The following is a 22,355-nucleotide window of genomic DNA, read 5'->3' as shown; positions in this document are numbered from 1 at the left end:
ATGAGAAAATACAAATGCTGGAAAGTGGAATTTAAAAGAGAACATAATCAAAATTACATACCAAGTCAGGCAGCATCTGTGGAGAGAGAAACAGAGTCTACAGTTTTAAGTATTTCATTGATGTGCCTACTTTTATTGGAATTTTTCACACTTAAAATTCTCCATAGACACACTTTTTGGTGAGTATCCACCCTTTTACATTGCGTGGAATTGAGTCTCAGCCATTACATTTCTCCTCAGAGATAAATTGAAGTCGACTGCCAAAGTTCATCAAAAGCATTGAACTGGAAAAGTAGGAGACTGCAGATGCTGGAATCTGGAGTACAAAAATGAAGTGCCGAAAGGACTCAACAGGTCATTAGGAGGGCTGAGCTGTCCACTACACCATTGGCTACATACATAATTTTTTTTTTTACAATGGGCTTTTGTTTTTGAGCCAAACTACAGACAATGTCGAGTGTCCAGCACTTGTTTTATTTTAATTTAGAAAACTGAATGCATTTCAAACATAAGAAGGTCACCAGTTCTTGTGTTTCACTTACACTGAAATTCTGGAGTTTTTGCACTTGCTATGTTTCAAGGAATAGTCCCTAAGTCATTTTGTAGACTATTGAGACTCCACGACTAATGCTTAATATTAAAATTCTGTTTAATTCCCCATCTAGAAATTATGCTGTTGTCAACAAAAAATATCTAACATACAGTGGATTAAAAAGAAATACACTAAATTTAAAGCTTCCAGCTATTTTTGATCAATTTAATATAGTTTCACATATACAAGACTCAATTGTGAAGATGATTTTACAAACTCGGAATTGCCAAAAGTACTTTACAGACAATGCTTTTGAAATGTGGTCATAGTTGCAGTGAAGGATATATAATTTATAATAATGTGCACTTAAATTGCTGACAAATTATAATATATTAGTCATACAGTCTGTTAGTTTTAGGATAACCAATGGCCAAAACACTGTAAATAGCTCCCAAGTTCTTCAAAATAATGCCATAGAATGTTTATGTTCATCTGAGAGAGCAGTTTAACATCTCTTCTGGAAGATGACATGCCAATGGTTTTCCATGACACAGCTTTTTGATATATGAAGCCTGGGAACACTAGAACACAGATGAAAGGTTATGTATTTAGATAACATTATCTTTCACATTTGTTTTGTTGAAACCAAAAGTGTATGCAATGTTCATTATTACAATGTTCATTGTGCAACAATCTAATACAGATTATGGCCTTTTAGGTTTTTATCCCTTACACCATATTTATTTTTCCTAATCCAGTGTTGCCTGAATTTTTTTCTTTTGGAAGCTGAGCATTTATAATCCATTGGATCTTCCAAAGCCTACAATTTTATCAAAGTTTAAGTGCATCACCGACAACTAAAACACGTGCTTTTCTGATAGAACAAAAAATGCAGACCTAAGACCCAAAAGAGCAAATTAAAAGCCTCTTCATAGATTATTAAATAAGGTTGTATTCAAGAGGTCGGGCACATATTATATTGCTAGGAAAGGAATTTGTATTTAAAGGTATTTAATAAATATTATACTCTCTCAGCTTCACGGCTCTATGCTAAAAATGTGTGAAATACATAGCTCTAATAAATGCTGGAGATTTAGATTTCTAGTTTTAGATTCGTGACCAAATGGGTATTTAACATGAATGTGGCCTGATTTCAGGAGGAGGAGATTAGAATCACCTAAAATGCATTTAATATACCTTATAGATTAGCACTCAGCTCTCACCTGTGGCTCCCCGTAGCTGTTTGCATGCGACAGCGGCCACACCCCGGGCAACGGCTTCGACAAGCCGGTTAAACCAGGTGAGGGTAGCCGACGGGTCTCAAACCCTCGGTGAGATAGGCAGTTGTCTATCCCAGCATGTGAAGACAGACTCCGGCGGATTGAGCGGAGACCAATGGAAGGTCCAACAGTCAAGAAGGCGGTCTCTGCAAGCGTCATGGAACGTGTAGAGCAGGACAAGACACAGAAGACGTCCTGGTCATCCACTGCGCCTAGTCCCATCTCCAGCCGTCTAGACTCTGTCTTGCCACTGGATCCAGATGGGAATTGGGAAGAGAGAGTGAGGCTGACGCTGCGCAACTCTCCCTCACTTAAATCCAAATCATGTGCTAGTCTCAACACCATCATAATGGTGTCGAGGTCCTCATCGACGTCAATGATGGACAAACAACAGATTAGCACAGAGATTTCACAAAATAGATGTGAATTGTCTTCTATGGATGTTAACAGAATTGAAGCAAGAAATAGAAACAGAGATAAACAAGATGCTTTGTTGACAGCACTAATACCTTTATCTGGATTTGTGAATGAACTGTATACAGTACGTTGTAATATTGCCTAAATATTGTGTTTTATTATATCAATTAGGAATGCAAACGTTTCTGTAGGAACTTGTACTTAGAATGGAGGCTGGAAAAATAGCGACTCCTATGCATGCTCTGTTTACAAAGAATGCACCTACATAACCTATAGTTATGTATCGTTTATTGTGCTTAAGCATACAGAATTATACCGCTTTCTCTCACCAACAATCCTTAGTTGTCCTTATTCATAATTGGGGATAACATTTCATGCAATTCCCAGCTTCTGTTGTTTTTCAAATATGTAGAGTTAGAGCTCAGGCGAGTTGAATTATTCCACATTCTGTTTATTGATTTGTCCCTGAGTCGTATGGACCTGAGCTTAGGCACATCACTGGTTTTCCAAAACACTAGAAAATCGACAGACTCTGGAAATCCAAATCAACACAAGCAGGCCAGGCAGCAACTATGGACAAGAATAAACAATCAACATTTTGGCCCAAGACCCTTCATCAGGACAAAATTTATTAGTTTTCCAATATTGTTTGTTCTCTTGCTTTCATTTTGGTTGGGTCTTTGACCACATGGAGCAAAACAACTGAAGCAAATTCTATAAGCAACTGACGTTTACACAGATCAACTCTCCTGCACAAGTAACCATACAGAAAACAGGAATAAATTTTCCTTAACTCAGAAATACAGAGATTTTGTGAATTGTGTCTATATGATTCTCCACTAGAAAGAGTCAACGTATTCAGGTTTTTAGGTGTCTGGTTTGATGAAAGACTTACTTGGAGGGTTCATATAGATAAAACAATTGGAAAGTGTGAGAAAGTTTTAAATGTTATGAGAAGTATTGCTGGATGCAACTGGGGAGCAGGGCGGGAAACTATGTACTTAATATATCTAGCTATGATTAGATCAGTTATAGATTATGGTTGTATTGTTTATGGTTCTGCTGCTACGGCAGTGCTTGGAAAACTAGACACTGTGCAGTCCAAAGCACTTAGACTCTGTTGTGGAGCTTTTAGAACAACATCAGTCCCGGCAGTATGTATGGAGATGGGAGAAGTGCCTCTGCATTTAAGACGAATTCAGTTGGGCCTGCAGTATTGGGTAAAACTAAATGGATTCAATCACAGCTATCCATCAAGGTGTCTTTTGCAGGGGAAGTCGGAGCGCCAAAGTAAAGTTAAAAGATACCCATTTTTAGATTTGGGTAGTAACTGGGCTATGAAATTGAAACTGACTGAGGAAGACATAGTTGGCCAAATTTGCTTGCCACCCGTCCCTTTTTGGTTCTTTCCAGAACCAGAAGTAGACCTATTCCTCCTTTTTCAGCTTAAAGGAAGCAGTGCAATTTCATCAGTGTTGATCACAAATGAATATTTAAATAATAAATGGGGATCTTATCTGAAGATTTTTACTGATGGCTCAGTGGACCCAGAGAGCAGTAGGGCAGGAGTTGGGATGTATGTGTCTCAACTTGGAGTTAAGATTGGTCACCGGATTTCAGATGGTGTTTCTGTCTTTGCAACAGAATTATTAGCAATTCTCTGGGCCTTATGGTGGATAGAACCCTTGACCACATAGGGTTATCATCTGTTCGGATTCTGCTGCTGCCTTAGAGTCTATAAAAGGGATAAATCAAAAGCTCATCCTGACATAGTTATTAAGATTCTCTTAGTGTTGTTTAGAGTAGGGAAGGTGGGTTGTGCAGTTAGATTTTCATGGATACCTGGGCATGCTGGGGTGGAGGGAAATGAAATTGTGGATGTTATTGCAAAGTCTTCCTTACAGAGCAGGCAAGTAGAAATTAGAGTTCCCCTAGGCAGAGCAGAATTGAGAAGTAGGATTAAAAAAGGTATAGAGAAGAAGTGGCAGGAGGATTGAAAAAATTAATTAAGGGGCAGGCATTATTTTTCTAGTCACCCACTAGTTAAAAAGGTCTCAGACTGTTACCTTTTAAGTCGTAGAGATATGGTGAAATTTACAAGACTTAGGTTGGGGCATTGTGGGCTAAACTATTATTTAAAGATAATAGAAAAACATCCTACTGGATTATGTGACTGTGGTAGTCCAGAGACAGTCCAGCATGTTTTGCTGAGCTGTAATCAACACAAAATTGAAAGAAGCATGTTGTTCAAGAGGCTGTCTGGCTTAAATTTATTTTGGTTTTCTATTCAATCTCTGTTTGGCCATCAAGAGAATCAACATCTGATTGAAGAGTCTATCATTCAGTTTACACGTGAGACTAGGCTGTATTCGAGAATTTGAGTTCCTTGAAGTTCTACAATTAATTATACATCCTGCAGAGGGCCGTAATATGCCTAGATGCATCTAAACAGCCGGAAATAGAAGAAGAAGAAGAAGAATACAGAGATTTCTTGCTGAGCATAGCATTTTTGCACTGATCAAGGGGCTTTCATTTCAATGGGTGCACATACTGAGACATCAGAAGATATAAGTAAAAGCTCCAAATGGGATTGGAAAGATTAATTACAAATTTTACCAACATATACATTAAATACAAATATCAGCAAATTAAAAAAAATATTTGTAACACTGAAACAGTGAAAGAATATTCAGTGCATTCTTAAAAGTGTAACACTTAATTATAGTATTTATTCACAAGGCACTATAGGTTACCAATTCATTCTTTGTCCTTCATAGGAACCAAATTTCAGAAATGGCATCAACGTGCATGTTTCATCATGTCACACATATTTGGTTCAGATTTAAAAGAAAGAGGTTTTACCCCTGTAAATTTATGATTTTAGGACTAAGTGATTTAAAAAATCAAATCGTCATTATCAACAGATTAATGTCAAAGAATGTATTCTTTGTCTTGACAAATTTAGGTCAGCTGCCACATTGTATTTCCACAGCACATCAGAGTAAATGGCCTATGGCACTTTTCTTCATCCAGTGATGTAATATGCATCAGATCAATAGATTTTCATTTCATTAGACCAGCATATATCATATACTATTGTTTATGGAGGGCACCTGAGTTGCGACTGAAGTCCATCTATGGCTATGTCATGGATGTGTTCCATTTTCCCATCGCAGAGGTTGGCCAATATTCCACGTTACACTTGCTGTACTTTTTCATTTTGCTTTCAGCTACAGCTAAAATCTCAAAGCCAAAGTAATTTGTTTATTATGTGCTTTCTCTTCAGATTTATCAGCAAGTCCATCATAAGTTGGACCCAAGCAAGATGTCATTTGTTTCAAGGTATGGAGATGAGTGTTAAGCTTATCCATAGATAATGAAGTGGCTTACTGTATGTTTATGATTTTGTTTTACAAAAACTATTGCTTTAAAAAAAGGAGAATTTTCTGTATGAAAACAACATATCATTTTAAAATGATGTTATGCGTATCACCTCTTCATGGCTAAAGGCAATTTGAAATAGATAAAATAGAATTTTTTTCAAACAGAATTTTATGGGTACAGCAAATGGACACAGGATCTAAAAACTGAGATGAAATCTAGAACTAATGTCTTGAAGTCACGAACAAATGATTAATGTTCAAATTGAATATCTGGGGAAGCAGTGGAGGTGAATAGTTTGGAACTGGAAAGGGAAGTGGGGGAATTGTAAGTTCTTTTTGGATGAATGAAATAAGATGGGCCAAGGGAAGTCTTCCTTTTGTGATGCTGAAGATTATTCAATCCAACTTAGATTAAACTGTATTTTCTTATGTAGAACTGATTACATAGCGGAATCTTTGTGGAATTTATCATCTATCACTTGTAATGACAGTTTAAACTTGATGCTTGGAAAACATTAGATGATTTGAATAACAGCAGCTGGTTTGCAAAAGATTAAAGTTCTCAAGTCACTTAATAATTTAGCACTTGTGTTTTCTTTTATTAAATTTTATTTAGTTTTTCAATTGGATTAGATTCCTCAAATTTACAACAGACACAAAGGAGACAGTAGTCTCCACTGTTTCTGGCACTAAAAGAAATTGATTATTAGAGTATATAAATACTATAAATCATTGGTTGGGCCCCAGCTGAGGTAGCTTTCAATTTGGTGTATTGCTTATTCAGAATGATGCAGCCTTGGGGAGGGTAGAGGAAAGTCTACCAAGAAAATATGAGGAATGTAAGATTTCAGAGATTTGGAAAGATGTGGTCGTTTTTCTTCAAGCAGAGGAGGTAAAGAGTAGATTTAATGGAGATTTGACAGACAAAATGAGAAAAAAAATTGTCAACTGTCAGGTAAGTTTGTAAACAAACGATCTATTTTAAAATGATGGGCATAAGAGAGGAAATGGAAAATATTCTTTTGATGTAATTTATTAGTGTTTGGAATTGATAGTCTTGAAGGGTAATGAAAACAAGCTCAATAGTATTTTCACAATAGAACTAGCTATATAGTTAAATAAGACGTTCACAGAAACTTGTAAAAAGAGAACGGGAATAGGGTTAATTGGATAGCCCTTATGAAGAAACAACACACAGAAGAAGGGATGAATCACCAGCTTCTATAATCTTGTGTTAATCTGAAATAGTGCCAGGTTGTTCCTTCCACTCTGAATTTCTCTCTACTTTTTGGAGGACTAATTTGGCCCTGATTCCACACTTCCACTAGAGATCCTAGCTAAAGCTGAAAACTCACCTCAAGAGTGTCCTCAAAAGTGCATGGCACAGTTTGCTGTACCTGGATAATGTATTCATAGGAAAATCAATTTGCTTTTGATTATTGTAGTGACATTGAAGAGAATCTAAAATACAGTAGAAAATGAATATTAAAGACCATACTTCAAACTATTGCTGGTGACACAGTAGGTTGAGAAAGCATATAATTTGTCATATAAATCCATAATGGTGTGAGAAGTAAAGACATTTCAGAACCAATTAATTTACAATGCTTAAAGGAAACCAAAGTGGTCCCAAGCACTCTTCTTTGCCTCTATTATTGACTCCACTATGATCTCATGTAGACCAGTTTCCTCAATACTAGTCAATATAGTTATTCTTATCTTCTTCTTATATGCTGCTACATTCCAAAGTAAGCCAGTAAGTATCATACAACTTATAGAAAAGAAGTTATTTCCAGGAAGAGGAAGCTGAGTCAATTTACCAGAATGATGGATGAAATGCAAGATTATAGAAAATAATAGAAATTGGTATTATTCTCCTTGGAGCACAGAAATTAATGAATGACCACCTTTGAAGGGGCATCTTAAACATTGACAGGATATATTATCCCCAGTAATAAGCTTCACACAAGTACAAATAACTTACTTACGGCCCATTTCCATATCAATTATTTTGACCAATTAGGGTTGTTAGCCCTGAGCCGAACCTCTGAACCTGGAGGACGGGTGGACCACTTTTAGTCTGGTCTCTACGCTTTGACCTGTTTGGCATGGGTGAACCCACCAAGAATCAAAGTACAAGGCCCTGACTCCAAACCAACATAGCTCTCTGGGTCACTGAGGCATGCAAGTCGCCAAACCCTATGACAAAGTTGTGGTCCTCTTGGAGGAAGTACAAATAAATATAGTTAATAATGTGGATGGGATCCATTAACCTGATTGCCAAGCATTTCCCCACAAATTAAGCATGGCTCCCAGTAGAGTTTTACAACAGTAATATCAATGTCTGCTGCTCAAGCAGCACAGGCAAATTTAATTTCCAAACTACTACACCTGATTGCAGTACATTTAAAGATCTTAGGAGTTCTACAAGGACATTTGGCAGCTATTTTCACATTTCAGAAAGACAGAAAAGTTGAATTAACTCACTGAAGTTATAAGGAGCAAGTGTGCATTAGAGTGTGAGAGCAGGATTAGAAATCAGGTGAAATAATCAGGACATGAAACGTACTGGAAGGGGGGTGGGTGAAGAAAATGAGCCTTCTGCCATTTAAACATCTGTTAGTTTATTTGTAATTATTCAGTGGATGGATCATATACTGCATTATGTTCAGTGTTGGGACTTTGTCACAGATCTAATTTTTAGTGCTGCATACTGCCCTTACAATAGTAAAGCTGTGCTGGAGGGTCAATTCTTATTGATCACTTTTCCATATAATAACCTTCAACACCAGTTTCACAGTGATTAAGAAAGACCTTTGTACCCTTAGCGGGCAGAAGGTCAACATCAAGAGCTGTTTGTTCATCCTCAGAATTGAGATTTTAAATAGGCGAGCCTGAGTTTCAACATGCTTGAAATTTTAGAGAAACAGCAGATTTTTTTTTTCACAGTTGAAGATCCCGTATGATTGTGCATGAAGAATGTTCAGGGTCCTGCTGGTGTTCAATGTGTGTATTTGTGTATGTGAAATTCAACTTGGTATTACATTATTTATTTTCAGACATTTGCTTACATAATTTGACAAGGAGGTTATGAATTTTTGATTAAGCTCTAGTTGCGAGAAAAAGAAGTGTGAAACCTATCCCTTCAATGCAGTGGTCACGCAGAGTTGCAATACATCTTGTTGTTTTTGGCAATTTTCAGATTTCCCTGACAGATTGTCAAACATTGATACAAAAACCAATGAGACTGGTAACAATCAAGTTTTTGTTTGGACTTGGTTGTCCCTTTGTTCTCCAATTCTTGGTCTTGGCCTGTCTTGATTCATCATAGGCCAACAGCAAGAAATGCTGATCTGTTCTTTGGCCTCCCAGCAAATGACCTGTGCAGCAATGCAAGATGAATGACTATTAATAATATCTCCCTTATAATGATATTCTCCATACCAGTAATCTCGCTGCAACAGAAATTAGGAATTGCATGTATGTCAATTGAAACCAGCAGCCCCTTACTTGCCACTGTACAGGGTAAGTTCACTGTTTAAGTTCAAGTTTAGTTAGCATTCAACCATATATGAATACCCATGAATATGCAAAACAAAACAACATTACTCCAGGGCCAACAGTCATACACAGCACAAGACACATATAGCACATATAAGACAGCAAGCATATATAAAATAACAAGTGCATGTAAGATGCAGTCACACAAAAAATATATGGTCCAAGTCCCTGAGTCTATGAACGTTGCAGCAGTCTGCAGTTGAACAAAATACAGTTTGTCTTCTGCCGAGCTAACACTGAGGGGCAGTAGCGACTACAGCATAGACACTGCACCACACATCCTCTGACACTCTGGAGGAGTGCCTGACTCCATTACCTCCCCCTGGGTGACTGAGCACAGCCGACACCGCAGCTTGAGGTCTAGTCATCGCTACGACTGAGGCCCCAGAGCTCCCCGCCATCCACCCACACCGTTCACCAATACACCAATGAATTGGACTTGCAACATTCTACAATGCCAACGTTCAAGGGGGCCTTGCGATCACAAGAAAAGCGACTAAGATGATCACTCATCTTAGCCTGCACACCTTCTTCACACACCAACAGCCCTCTGTCGCTGGCAGTGTCACGATCTGCACTAAGTCCAACTCCTTCCGATACTCAGCCAATGAGCACCTCACTGACGGGGTACACCTGCAGTACTTTAAGTTCTTAATGTCCAGCAGGGTCTTGTTATCATAAAAAGTATGACTAAAAATGACAATAACTCTTTTGGTTGACCCTGTAGAAGCTGTTGCATCCAAGCACACAGCCGTCTTACAAGAAAAGCAATTGTACTGCAGTACAATAGTCCGTATTTTTTTGAAGATTATAATTATTGGAAGTTGTGTACTCTGTTGAAAGGATTGAAACTTCTATTTTAAATGGAGGAAGAAGCTGTGTAGCAGTAAATATAAAAACAACTTTTGCATAAATTAATAACATCCATCCTAAGCTAATAGAACTAATTCTCACATGAGCCAGTAGACAAGTAAGTGGGTAGATGATAAAAAGCAGCACTCAGCCACATAATCTTAGAACAATGTAATCCCCTGTGCAGTCCCCACCAACTAAAGCTCGACTAATTCTTCCTGCCAAAGTCTTTCCCAACCAGACAGGAAGTCACATCTGGCCAATGAGTGGGAGCAGAATGTGGGTGTCAGGAGGCTATTGCTGATGGTCCAAGGGATTAGTTCCAAAGTCTTGGCTTGCAGACATCCAGGTAGCAGAGCCCCCTTTCCAAAATGGGTAAATGGCTACCTATGGCATATAAACTTGTGACAGGCATGATCAAGCCACTGTTATTTATCTCTGCCCACAGCGCAGGAGGTCTAGTTTATGCATGGGCCCTCATTGTATTGAGCCAGATCCAGACTATACTAAGTATCAAAATATTTTTGCAGATATTTACTCGGACTCTGCATCCAACTATGATTAAATTAGTAGGATGAGAGCAGATATCCCACTGCATTAGCCGATTTGCTCAATTAAAGGACTTCTTCCATTTGTTCATCTGCTGTGTAAAGTCAGCCAGATCAGTGCGATTGAATGTGCAGCCAATTTTAACCATTCAATCTATCACTTGTTAGGTTCCAGGCAGATTTAACATTACTGCTCAAGTGCCAAAGTTTAATCTTTCACACTGCTTTATCAGACAAAGCAAACTTTAATAAAGTGACTATCTTGCATCCATGTAACATCATTCATCATGTAAAGAAGCACGAAAGCACTTCACGTACAGCGAGATTTACATCATTGCAGCAATGGAAGGAAATTTGGCAAACAATTCACATTCAGCAAGATCCCACAAACAACAGTTTTCAGTTTTAGTGATGTTAGTTAAGAGCTAAGTATTGGGCAAATTGTCAGATCCCCCTGATCTTCAGTGAAAAGTATGCAGTCTTTATTGTCCATCTGAGAATGCAGGTAAGGTCCTGGGTTAATGTCTTATCCTAAAGAAGGCAATACCAACAGTGCAGAGCTCTCTCAGTACTAACCTGGAGGCTAGGTGGAGCTCTGTTTTCAAGTCTCTGGGGTAAAATCTAAACTGTTGACTTTCAGAAGCAAAAATGCTGCCAGAGTTAAGGATGAATGACAAAGTGAAATATGGGTTCTCTCTCCTGCAGCCAGAAAATTATTGGTATTTATCACTGCAGTCTAATTGACTTCACAGTTATCAAGTGTATTGACCATATTGACAAGATTATTTATAACATTTACATATTGTAAGTGTTAATACAGACCGAAGTTAAACATAGCATTTTTAAGAAACTAAACATCCCAATTATTGTGACAAGCTGTTAGCAGTGCGATTTCAGACAAGTCCAGTCATCTGGATACTTTTCCCATTCCTGGCTTTTTTGGTACCATGTACAGTGGCCATGTAATAAAATTAAGAAGGCCTGCTGTTTCCATGGGCTAGCTCAACATAGACAATTTCCATCAATACTTCATTCAGTTGGTGCCTGTAATGTGGAAACATACTTGAGGACCCAGTGGGGATGAAACAGAAGACATGGATTATGAGTGAACACATGAAACATTTATTTACAGCCAAGCAGTAAAACACACAACCAAACATCTAAATCAAACAAGTACTTATTTACATCACCCTAAGTTACAAAAACTACAACACTAAACATTTACTAATACTTCAAACTCAACAGGTACTACATTAAGTCTCCCCTAGTTACATAACTACAAAACTGAACATTCAACACACAGATACTTAGCTAACTGTGCACATGGGACCTCCCATGTCTGCAGCACTTTCCCAATGATTCTTCAGAACCGGTCGCAACCTCAGTGTGAAGACGAGCCCTCGCAGACAAAGAAAAGAGAGGGAGTCTCTCGCACATGCTATTCTGATACGCCTGGGGCAGCCGGAACCGAAACAGGTGCCACGGCACACAACGCAATCAATGGGAAGGAGCTGCTCCATTCATCGAACGGGCCAATCAGTGAGCAGAATGGCTTTCAATTGGGAAGTAAGCTAACCCCTCACATTACAGTGCCACGCCCAGGCTCAAGGCATTTCAGAACTCAAGGACTGATGCCTACACATGGAATAGAAACGGCTTCTTGCATTGAACTACCAGTGCTCAGTATACCAACAAGAGTTAAACAAAAACAAGTTTTCTGGCCCAGCACACCTTGCTCTTTCCCTTATTACCCTCTTCCCCTTAATATACACATAAACGTTTTGATATTTTCTTTAATTTTCACCGCCAGTGATGTTTCTCGTCTCCTCTTTCCAAAATGACTTGAAATCGAAAATGAACTATGTATCACAAAAAAACACAGTGCTATAAGACCAGTGTCTACGCTGATAAATTTCAGGTTTAAAACTGTCCAAGTAATTAGGTTTGTATCACTGGAACAATTCATATGTTGTTTCCAGGCACATGAAACTTAATTCATCTTCATTGCTGCAAGATTTAGTTTCACCCAAATTACTTGTGACTTCAAGGAATGCGAAAGCATGTACAGTGAAAGGGTATGCATTTTGTGAAATACTGAGAGAACAGTTTATAAATTACCAGTACACAATATAAGTCCATCATTAAAACAGATCCTCCAAAAGCATAGCTTGTGGTGAGATTTTGTGGGTAGTTGATTTTACGATCAGATACTGCAAAAAAATATCTGTAGGCCACAGGGTGAACATGTTTGCAAAGTGAACCAAGGGATTTATGGCCAGTGAATAAACCAGACCTGGATTCTCATTCTCACCACAAACGGAACTTCAGCAAAATTATTCTGCTGCTAGGTACAGATTAGAGATGTACATACAGGACATTTTTCAAAATACTTAATTTAGAAAATAGATTAAATTAGGCCACTATAGGCCAAATAGCCCTTTATGCAACATTGGCTCTTGTAAACATATTAGTTGCTAAGCATATTGGATGTTAAACTAGTCAAGGTGGCAGTGGAAGGTCGAGGGGTCATATTTTACAAGAAGGAGAATCTGGTTCCATTGCCCTTTGGACTCTCTTGCAATGATTACCTCCTGATAGAAGGTGGGGTGCAGACTTCATTATATCATTTACACTTTGAGGTCATTCAGAGAATTTTGCTGCAATCGCCTTGCTAATCCTAACAATTTATTCCAGAGCAGATATAATTCTGAACTTGAGCCTACAGAAGGTTCAGAATAATGTTGAAAACAGGTTATAGTTGTTAATCAAACCTGAAAGTTAGAGGAAAGTTAAATATATCTGTCAGCTTTTGAGACATTGCATTTACTGCAGAGCAGAATGGTACCAATAAGAGCAGTTCGGTACACATAGGAAATGCTACAATATGCTATTCCGACACTTCTCTATTGTAGAAAAAGCAAAACGTTGTAAAACAGAAAAGGGCAGAAAATATTCAGCAGTCATGCAACATCTGTAGAGGGAGTAACAGAGTAATTGTTTCAGTTTGATGAGTAATGTCATCAACCGGAAATATTAACTCGGTTTTTATCTCCACAATCACTGCTTGATGGCTGAATATTTCTTGTTAATACATGCGTTCTATTCACCAGAACGTTTAACGTGGTCGGGCTGAAGTAAAAGGAGCAAACAAGCAGCTGGATGCTTGAATAAAAGCATACTGTACAAGGGAAAGAGGACCCCAGAATATACTTTATTAACTTTAATCAGTTGAACTTGATTTCGTTGACTTCATTTTCATTCTGTCATCAGCCTTGCCAGCCAAATCCTTCAACCAACACATCAAAGTCTAGGCCACTGTCAGCATGAGGGAATGGAATTAGCTTTTCATGTCTGTGCCAAGGCTGCGAGAAATCTGTTTTACAAGCTCTATCTTGCTTTGTTAATAAAGTGTAGCCTTACCACTAGCTTTTCCATTTGCCAGAAAGTATGGGTTTTGTGCCAACATCTAGAAGCTTGCAAATGTCCAATCAAGGTAATCTAACATGCCTAACAATTCTACATGTCTATAGTAGGTAATACAGTTGCACAAAAGTAATTTTACATGATTTATACAAAACACCCCACATAGCTTTTATCAGCTTTAAATCATGATTATTTCCCTTTTATTTAAATTTAGTCATGTATTTGTATTTATAAATGATTTATCATATTTATCTTCATGCACACACATGAAACCACTTGCACACATAGATCAATGCTAGAGGGAAATGCATACTCATGAATTATAGACATGCATTGGAGCATAAACAAAATGTAATCATTTCTGAAACATGAAATGTAGGTTGATTGGACTTTTTTTTATGCCTCTGCTGAGTTGCAAATGGTGTATAGATAAGGACATTACAGGAGTTCACTATAAGTTTGATGCATTTACAATAAAATTAGCATAAATAAAACACAACTGGAAAATGTCATCAACCAGTACAGACATGCTTATAGCACTCGTACTGTGAAGCATACTGTTATCATGCACTTCAATCAACATTAAAGCATGATGTACAGTTATCTTACTTAGAGAAACAGGGAAAGGCCTGAAACCACACCAGGCTATTGTCCAAAATCTTTTTTTTCTCCCTCTGTCCCTCTCACTATAACTCCTTGCCCATCCTCTGGTTTCCCCCCCTCCCCCTTTTTTTCTCCCTAGGCCTCCCGTCCCATGATCCTTTCCCTTCTCCAGACTCGTATCCCTTTTGCCAATCTACTTTCCAGCTCTTGGCTCCATCCCTCCCCCTCCTGACTTCTCCTATCATTTCAGATCTCCCCCTCCCCTCCCACTTTCAATTCTCTTACTATCTCTTCTTTCAGTTCGTCCTGGCGAAGGGTCTGGGCCCGAAATCTCGACCGTACCTCTTCCTATAGATGCTGCCTGGCCTGCTGCTTTCACCAGCATTTTGAGTGTGTGTGTTGCTTGAATTTCCAGCATCTGCAGATTTCCTCGTGATTGTATTTTTAAAACACAATAGAATCCGCAAAAAGAAACCCACACTACAAAGAATGCCAAATGTTCAATTTTCAAAATAAGAACACATCATACAAACAATTAAAAAAGTAAGAAACATTACACATAGCATGAACCGCAGAGTCTCTGAAACTGAGTTCACAGCCATGGAGCCAGTTCAGCACTATAGCTGATCCAGGAGCCTCGTGGCTGCAGATCACAGTCGTGGAGCCAGGTTCAGCGCCAGGCAAATGCCAATGGCTGCAGGGCACAGTCGTGGAGCCAGGTTCAGCGCCAGGCAAATGCCAATGGCTGCAGGGCACAGTCGTGGAGCCAGGTTCAGCGCCAGGCAAATGCCAATGGCTGCAGGCCACAGCTGCAGAGTCAGTTCAGCGCTGAGGTGTGTAAAGTCTCATGGACAAGTAAGCTGAACAGTGATTCACTCTTAGCCCTCGGCCTCCACGCCTTAATCTTTTTGATCTGTCTTAGTGCTTAAATTAGCTAAAGAGCAGTTAGTTTTTGGTTCTCAGGGACGAGCCCCACTGTGTCAATTCAGCCCAAGCTTTCAATCTAACCAGAAGTTTCAATCGGGTCCAAAATTTAGATCTAGTCCCAAGTCCACTCGAGGAATGGCTACTGCAGCTGTAGCATATTGTGTTAAATCTCTTTCATCTCTAAACCACTCACCTAGTTCAGTGTCTGCCATACTGATTGTTGCTTGATGCATTAATACTGGAATGGCACACACACCAGTGCATTAGTCTCTATGGGCTGGTCCATAAGGAAGCCAAGCATGATGTCATGATGTGAAAGAAACCCACTGGTGGACAACTATGGGAAATATGAGGTTTTTAAAACAAGTTTCCATGGCAGAAAGTGTTATGCTTTGTAACTTCAAAACATTAAACTAATTCAAAGGAAGATACAAGAGTCCAAAATGTGACTCCAGCATGAAGTTTACTTTAAGTGAGGTGCGCATGTGTCACATGGTAGCATGATGACATTTGCAATTCACGTATTTATACATAAAACATCTAATGAATAATTGAAATGAACAAGAATGCTTAACCAAACAATATTTACAAGATTAGGCAAGTATTACTTAAGTATTAAATATACACTTCTCCCTGCTTAGCTGTAAACTCCAACTCAATAGAGAATGCATCTCAACTGTATACACATTATTCTATATAATGCAACTACTATATACAGACATCCACAGCTTAGTAAATTGTAAACTGTCCCATTCAGGCCTGAAGATCTAATTGCTGTGGACGATTTCTTACTCTAGTACGATAATGGTGAGACGTGGCTGTGAAACGATCTCGGGTTCTGGGGCCTCCTCCCTGGTGATTGTAAGAGTTGATACTGAGACTGCAGGAAGTGGTTCTAACAGCTGTAGCCACCTTACTTGTACTTTTGTCTCTCTACATCTACTTTGATCTTTGCTTCTCTCCTGACCCTGGCAGCTTTTTCTTCCTCACATTCCTTCTCTCTTTCATGTCTTTCTCTTTCATGCCTTTCTCATGTTCCTGCTCTCTATCTCATCCTTCCTTTTCAACTTGTCTTTCTTCTTCTCACCTTCCATTTTCCCTTTCTAGTTTGTGCATCTTGATCTTGGGAAGATGCATTTATTTCACTGGAGTATTCTCTTATTAATCCTTCTAGTGTTCCCTTTGCGATCTGACCTCTACTTTGGGTTTCCTCATTCACAATATTATCTGATGAATCCTTTGTTTTCATATCTTCATTGACCCCTTTCTTTTTGGCCTTCCATTTATCCATTTGGGTTTTGTTCTTTACATTTACTTTTATAAGTGGCTTTTTGTCTCCCACTTGAAATTCATGCAATAATCTTAATGCATGCAGAGTAGATTTATAAACCCAAATGCTTGAAACTTTGCTGAAACTACTTGAACTAATTTCAGTTTAAAACCAAGCCATGTTTCACAATTAACTGCTTGATTAACATATCAAAAGTTTTCTCAGATACATTGCCTACAAAAACTGCTGTAGTCAGATCAGAGCCTTTTCACTTTCATGCTTCCTCTGAGCAGCATGGTCCTTCCTTGTCCAATATTCTTTCCAACCAGAAGCTCAGAGGTTGGCTCAACACCTGTTTGTCCTCCATTGTGCAATGGTTCATGTTGTTCAGCATGGAGACAGTTGAGGCATCATCCTGTATATTTCTTAATTTGTTTTCAGTTGACTTCATTAGTGCAAATGGTGGATGGATTTCCAGTCAAGTTGCAGTTGTCTCAGCCAATCACATTCCCACAATGCTGGTCCTTCTGTTTTTACCATATACAAGCTCGATGTGCCTTGTTGGTTGTTGTATTTCACTGTTACGAATGTCAGTCTCACAAGAGTTATCTTTTCTCCAGTTTAAGTTCTTAGTTAGATATCTGCAGTCAGTTTAGTATCCTTGAAATGCCAATCAAACTCATTTAGTGGAATGAATGAAACAGCTGAGCTAGTGTCCAAATCAATTTTAATTAATTTGCCATTCACGTCTGGCGTATGTTATATTGTTTGTCTATGGGTGGTTTTCACTTTGTAAATCTCAAGGCTAGCCAGTCCTGTGTTACTCTCATCATTATCAGGTTTTTCATCAGCAACCTGCAGATTAGTTCTCTTTTTAAAATTGCAACTTGACTTTTTACCTTTTTATCTTCCCATTTATTTTTACCTGCCTGACATGCTCTTGATTTGTGTTCTACTTTGTTGCATTTTCTACAAGTTTCACCTTTACATCTGCATTAGCCAAGTGTATGTGAGCCCCTACCAGAATGGTAACACAATATGCTCAACCAGACAGGTTTCTGTTTAGACATTGCAATTTTGTTCATACTGACTTTCATTCCTGACTGCAACTCTCTGTCTACAGTTTCCACTGAAACAGCAATTCCAACTGCTCTTTTAAATGTAAGTTGTGCTTCAGTTAGGAGCCATTGTTGAATAATTTCTTGTAAGATTCCACAAAATAAACTATCCCTCAGTACATCATTAAGATCATTACTGAACTGATAATGCTCAGAAATCTCTTCAATTCAGCCACGTACACTGAAATGGATGCCCCTTCCTTTTAATTCCACTTTTGAAACCTAAAACATTCTGCAAACAACAATGGCTTCAGTTCTAAATGTTCCTGCATTGCTTAACAACATTAGCAAAGCTCATTTCTGCTGGTTTGGTTGAAGCAGTTAAACTTCGAAGCAAACTGTATGTCTTTAAACCCTATGCACTCAGTAAAATTCATATTCATTTCTCATTGACTGTTCCATTTGCTTCAAAATACTGTTCAATTAGCTCAGTATACATGAGCCAGCTATCTCTTGTGGCATCAAACACACCAATCTTTCATATGCAGCCAGCCATTTCTGCTCTTTTTTTAAATTATTATCAGCTGGTACACAATCTTTACGAATCTGTGAATTCTTCTGTTTTCTGACCTTTTTTTATAACTTGATCGTGTCTTCCCTTCCGAGGAACATATGCTGCCCTGTTTTTTTTTAACTCAACTGTCACTGCACGTGCTGGGCTGTGTTTTTTACTCATTGTTCCTCGCTGCAAGGTGCACACATATCACATGGTGGTGTGATAACAAATGCAATTCACGTACTTATACATATAGCCCACAATGAATTGTTGAAACAAATAAGAATGCTTAATCAAACAATAATTCTACAAGATTACTCAAATATTAAATACACAACAAAGTATGAATTTTAAGTACAAAACATTGGCTCACAATTACCTGTCTACTCCCGTTTAACTGTATGGCCATGGTCGAGATGGAATATTTATGCTGAAACAAATAGTTTGGTACGGCTGTAAAACAACCTTGCTAGTGATTTTAGTACTGGCAAAGTTCCAAACAGAAGTATGCTTGCCCATACTTTGTAACTTCAATGCATTCTTCTTTAGTTTAAAATGGGTGAAAAGTTCAATATCCAGGTGAAGAGGAAATATTGAACAAGCTGAAATAATTCTGATCTGTCATTTGTGAATGAGATCTTTTTATGCCTGGTCATGAAAACTTACACCAGCAGAGAGACTTTTGTAGCCACGAGCTTCCAGCGCCGCAAACTTGCCGATGCAGCACCCTGGAAGCACCCGACCACAGTCGACTCTTGAGTCCTTCTGAAAACTTCGAGCTTCCGACCAGCCCTCCGACACCGAGCATCAAGCACCATCTCTGCCGAGCGCTTTGACCTCGGCCCTGGCAACAGACAATAGGCAAAGCCAAGGATTTGGGGCCTTCCCCTCCGGAGATTCTCAATCGCACAGTAGCAGCGGCAGCAAAGCGGGCATTTCAGAAATTTCTCCAGATGTTCTTCCGTGCTTCTCACATCAGTCTCCATCAAATCAGGATTGTGCACGGTACCTACTTACAAATACAATATCATTTTGGAGCGGACGCGCGTGCTGCGTCGCACCGCAATCTTCTCCTTCCCTCATGTGGGAAAGCAAGTGGTATTGTTACCAAGAAAGAACACTAGAAAATCATATTACAAGATGGAATGAAATCAGCAAGGATTTGATCTTTCATAAGACACTGTTCATACTCCAGAAGTTCCATGTTCTATCATAGCCACATCCAACGCCAACTTTTAAGCAGGAATATATGTAGATAAGTGTGTTTATGCAACACAACTATTTTCTGAAGGACTAGATGAGCAAAGTTTGTTATTGAAATGGTTTCTTCCTTTATATCAGTATCTGCATCCCACTATTTTTTATGTGTTTTACATTATCCTTCATTTCGGTAACTGTATTTAGAATTATGTGAATCCCATCATTGTACATAGCAAGGCCATAGATGTAGAGGTTTCTCCACCTCTCACTGATGTTCTTGGCAAATACAGAGCTAATGCATTTGCTCCCTGTCAGGGAGGATCTCCGATGGAGTGCATGGAATCAAGCTCCTCTTTCATTTGTAGTTAACAACTTGGAAAAACCTGATCATGGCCCTCCACTTCAAGTAGTTAAACAAGGATAATAGAATCATTGCTAGAAATGAACTAACCTTTACAGATGCAAAATATCCATCATATTCTTCATTCCAAAAAGAAGGATTGTAGAAAATACAGATATTACTTTACAAGCATGCAATAGCACAAGTATAAAGTACCTGTTTCACTGATTATATGTCTGAAAGATATAGCTCAAAATCTACTTGTACTACTGGCTATAGAATTTTGGACTGCACATTACAAGTAGAATCCTGGATAGGCCAAAAGGAATGAATGCAATTGAATATAACCCAAAATCACTGGCTAGGTGGGTGTTTATGCAAATAAAATAGGTTAACTTTTACATCAAATTGAATATGCATACTTTCCTTGCTGTAAACATTCATTCAATGCAATTCTATATTTAAGCTTATATAGTAACATCCCAAAAAAATCCATGTCTGACTAATAACTGCAAAGGCGTAATTGCACCAATCACTTTGTCCTGCACTATGCTATTTTTCCACAGCATTGTTATCAGGCTTTCTTAGTGTACTGGCAATAAAATGAAGAAGGCAGAGCCCAGGCAGTTCTGGCTAAAGCATTTTCAAAAAATGCTAACTTTGTCATGGGAGTTCTCTTGTTTTTGTAAGCCTTATAAGGCTTACTGCAGAAAATGCTGGGATGTGTTAGTTGATGAGAAATGAGTCAGTATATAACTACTATTTTTCCCATATTAGTACAGGAGCGTGTGGATTCATCTAATCTGTCCTCCCCTGTGCCCAGGCTCACTTTCCATAAAGTAATAATATTTTATAGCTCTGCTTGGCCTCTTCTCCATGGCACCTCTGTAGCTGTTACAATTCCAATAAAGTTAGTTCTACCTTCTTAAAGGAGATTTAGCCCCACTGTAAGATGTTTCTTTTTTTTTCAAAATTGGTACCAACAAATCTTAAGGGTATTAAAGAATATAAAACAACGATTGACCCTGACTAACCAGGACCTATTTGAATGAGGTTGAATGGGTTAAGCAGCCATTCTTCCTTCAATGTTCTGCTTAATTTCACTGGTATAACTCCATCTATAACTCCTCCAGTAATAGAACACCAATGAAAAAGATCATTTGGATGTGAAGAGATTACCCATTGTATAATTAACCGTTTTATTGCAGATCATTATCCTGCTTAGTATTAGAAAATCTAAAATAAAATGCAGATGCAGACAAAATTTGAGTTATCAGCAAGAGTGGAATTTTTTCCAAATTCCTATTAAAATTACCCAATGCATTTGTATCACAGCTTGATGTAAGTAGGTATGTCTGTCACAATATCCCTAGACACCCACGCTATCCTGTACTGCAGCTTTCCAATTCTGTCACGTTCTTACTTCTCACCAGAAATAATTAGGGAATGCCTCATGGGAGAAAATAACAGTAATTTAGACAACTGCATAACATTCCCCTGGTATAAATTGGCCATAATCCTTTCCCAGAAGATACACATCTATCACAATAATCTAACTCAATAACAATGAATTCCACTTCCTGTTTTATTCAGAATAACCACAGATCCCTGTGGGTATTAGAAGGAAAATATTTTGGAACTCACATGTACCAGCAAGACTTTGCCTTAAATATTTTGAAAAAGGCTGTTGCACTGTGTGTGTCATGAAATGCAATATTCTTTCAGGTCACTTCCACTGACATCATGTTGACTTCTGCTTGCTGCTATACCAAATGAAGTCAGTACATTTTGGTAAGATAAACAATGCAACAGATATGATAAGGGTAAGGCAGAGTCTGTCTTTGCTCACAATGCTATAGCAGTAAGATTTTGGCCATTATGAGCAAGAATACAGGTTTTTTTCCCCTGCAATAGTTGCTTCCTACAAAATACTCAGTGAACAGCAAATATTACATGCGATTGACTGTCACTGTTGTTGTGTGAATGAAGTCACCAGAGAGAAGTTCTCATGGTTAAGAAGCATCTCTTTTTTTGACAAAATATCACAAACATGCTGATTGCCTTTGGAGTCACAAGAGAGAAAGAGAAAGAGTGAAAGAGAGAGAGAGAGAGAGGAGAGAGAAAGAGAGAGACCCTTTCTGAGCAAGATATCTGCTTGACCTTGCGCTATATGACATCTTATGTGCAAAAGAACAAAGGAAATTCAAGACATTTCGAACAAATCCATGTTTACAATGCTTCCTTTGAACTACATATAACAGTTTCAAATGCCTGGATCTTTCCACCATTACACCCAAACTAAGTGTTACTTACTGTCGTAGCCATGCAATGGGATGTTGATTGGGTTCATGTGTACGTGGACAATCGGTTAAGTTCCTGTTTTCTGGTCTGCCTGGTCTGCACTT

The 22,355-nt window shown here is 38.5% G+C and overlaps 1 protein-coding gene across 4 annotated transcripts in view; it reads left to right on the top strand.

Moving 5' to 3' along the window:
• ppp2r3a (protein phosphatase 2, regulatory subunit B'', alpha) overlaps positions 1-22,355 on the top strand; it is a 345,954-nt gene that overhangs the window by 96,919 nt on the left and 226,680 nt on the right. For all 4 annotated transcript variants that reach the window (XM_072255640.1, XM_072255635.1, XM_072255638.1 and 1 more), the window contains one exon: positions 5,516-5,571. The gene's annotated coding sequence lies outside the window, so the exon portion shown is untranslated. The remainder of the gene's footprint in view (positions 1-5,515; positions 5,572-22,355) is intronic.

Source organism: Mobula birostris, chromosome 4, assembly GCF_030028105.1.
Source record: "Mobula birostris isolate sMobBir1 chromosome 4, sMobBir1.hap1, whole genome shotgun sequence".
In the NCBI taxonomy this organism is placed as follows: domain Eukaryota; kingdom Metazoa; phylum Chordata; class Chondrichthyes; order Myliobatiformes; family Myliobatidae; genus Mobula; species Mobula birostris.
Note: the sequence above shows the minus strand (reverse complement) of the source record. Positions and strands in the feature narration are given on the sequence as shown.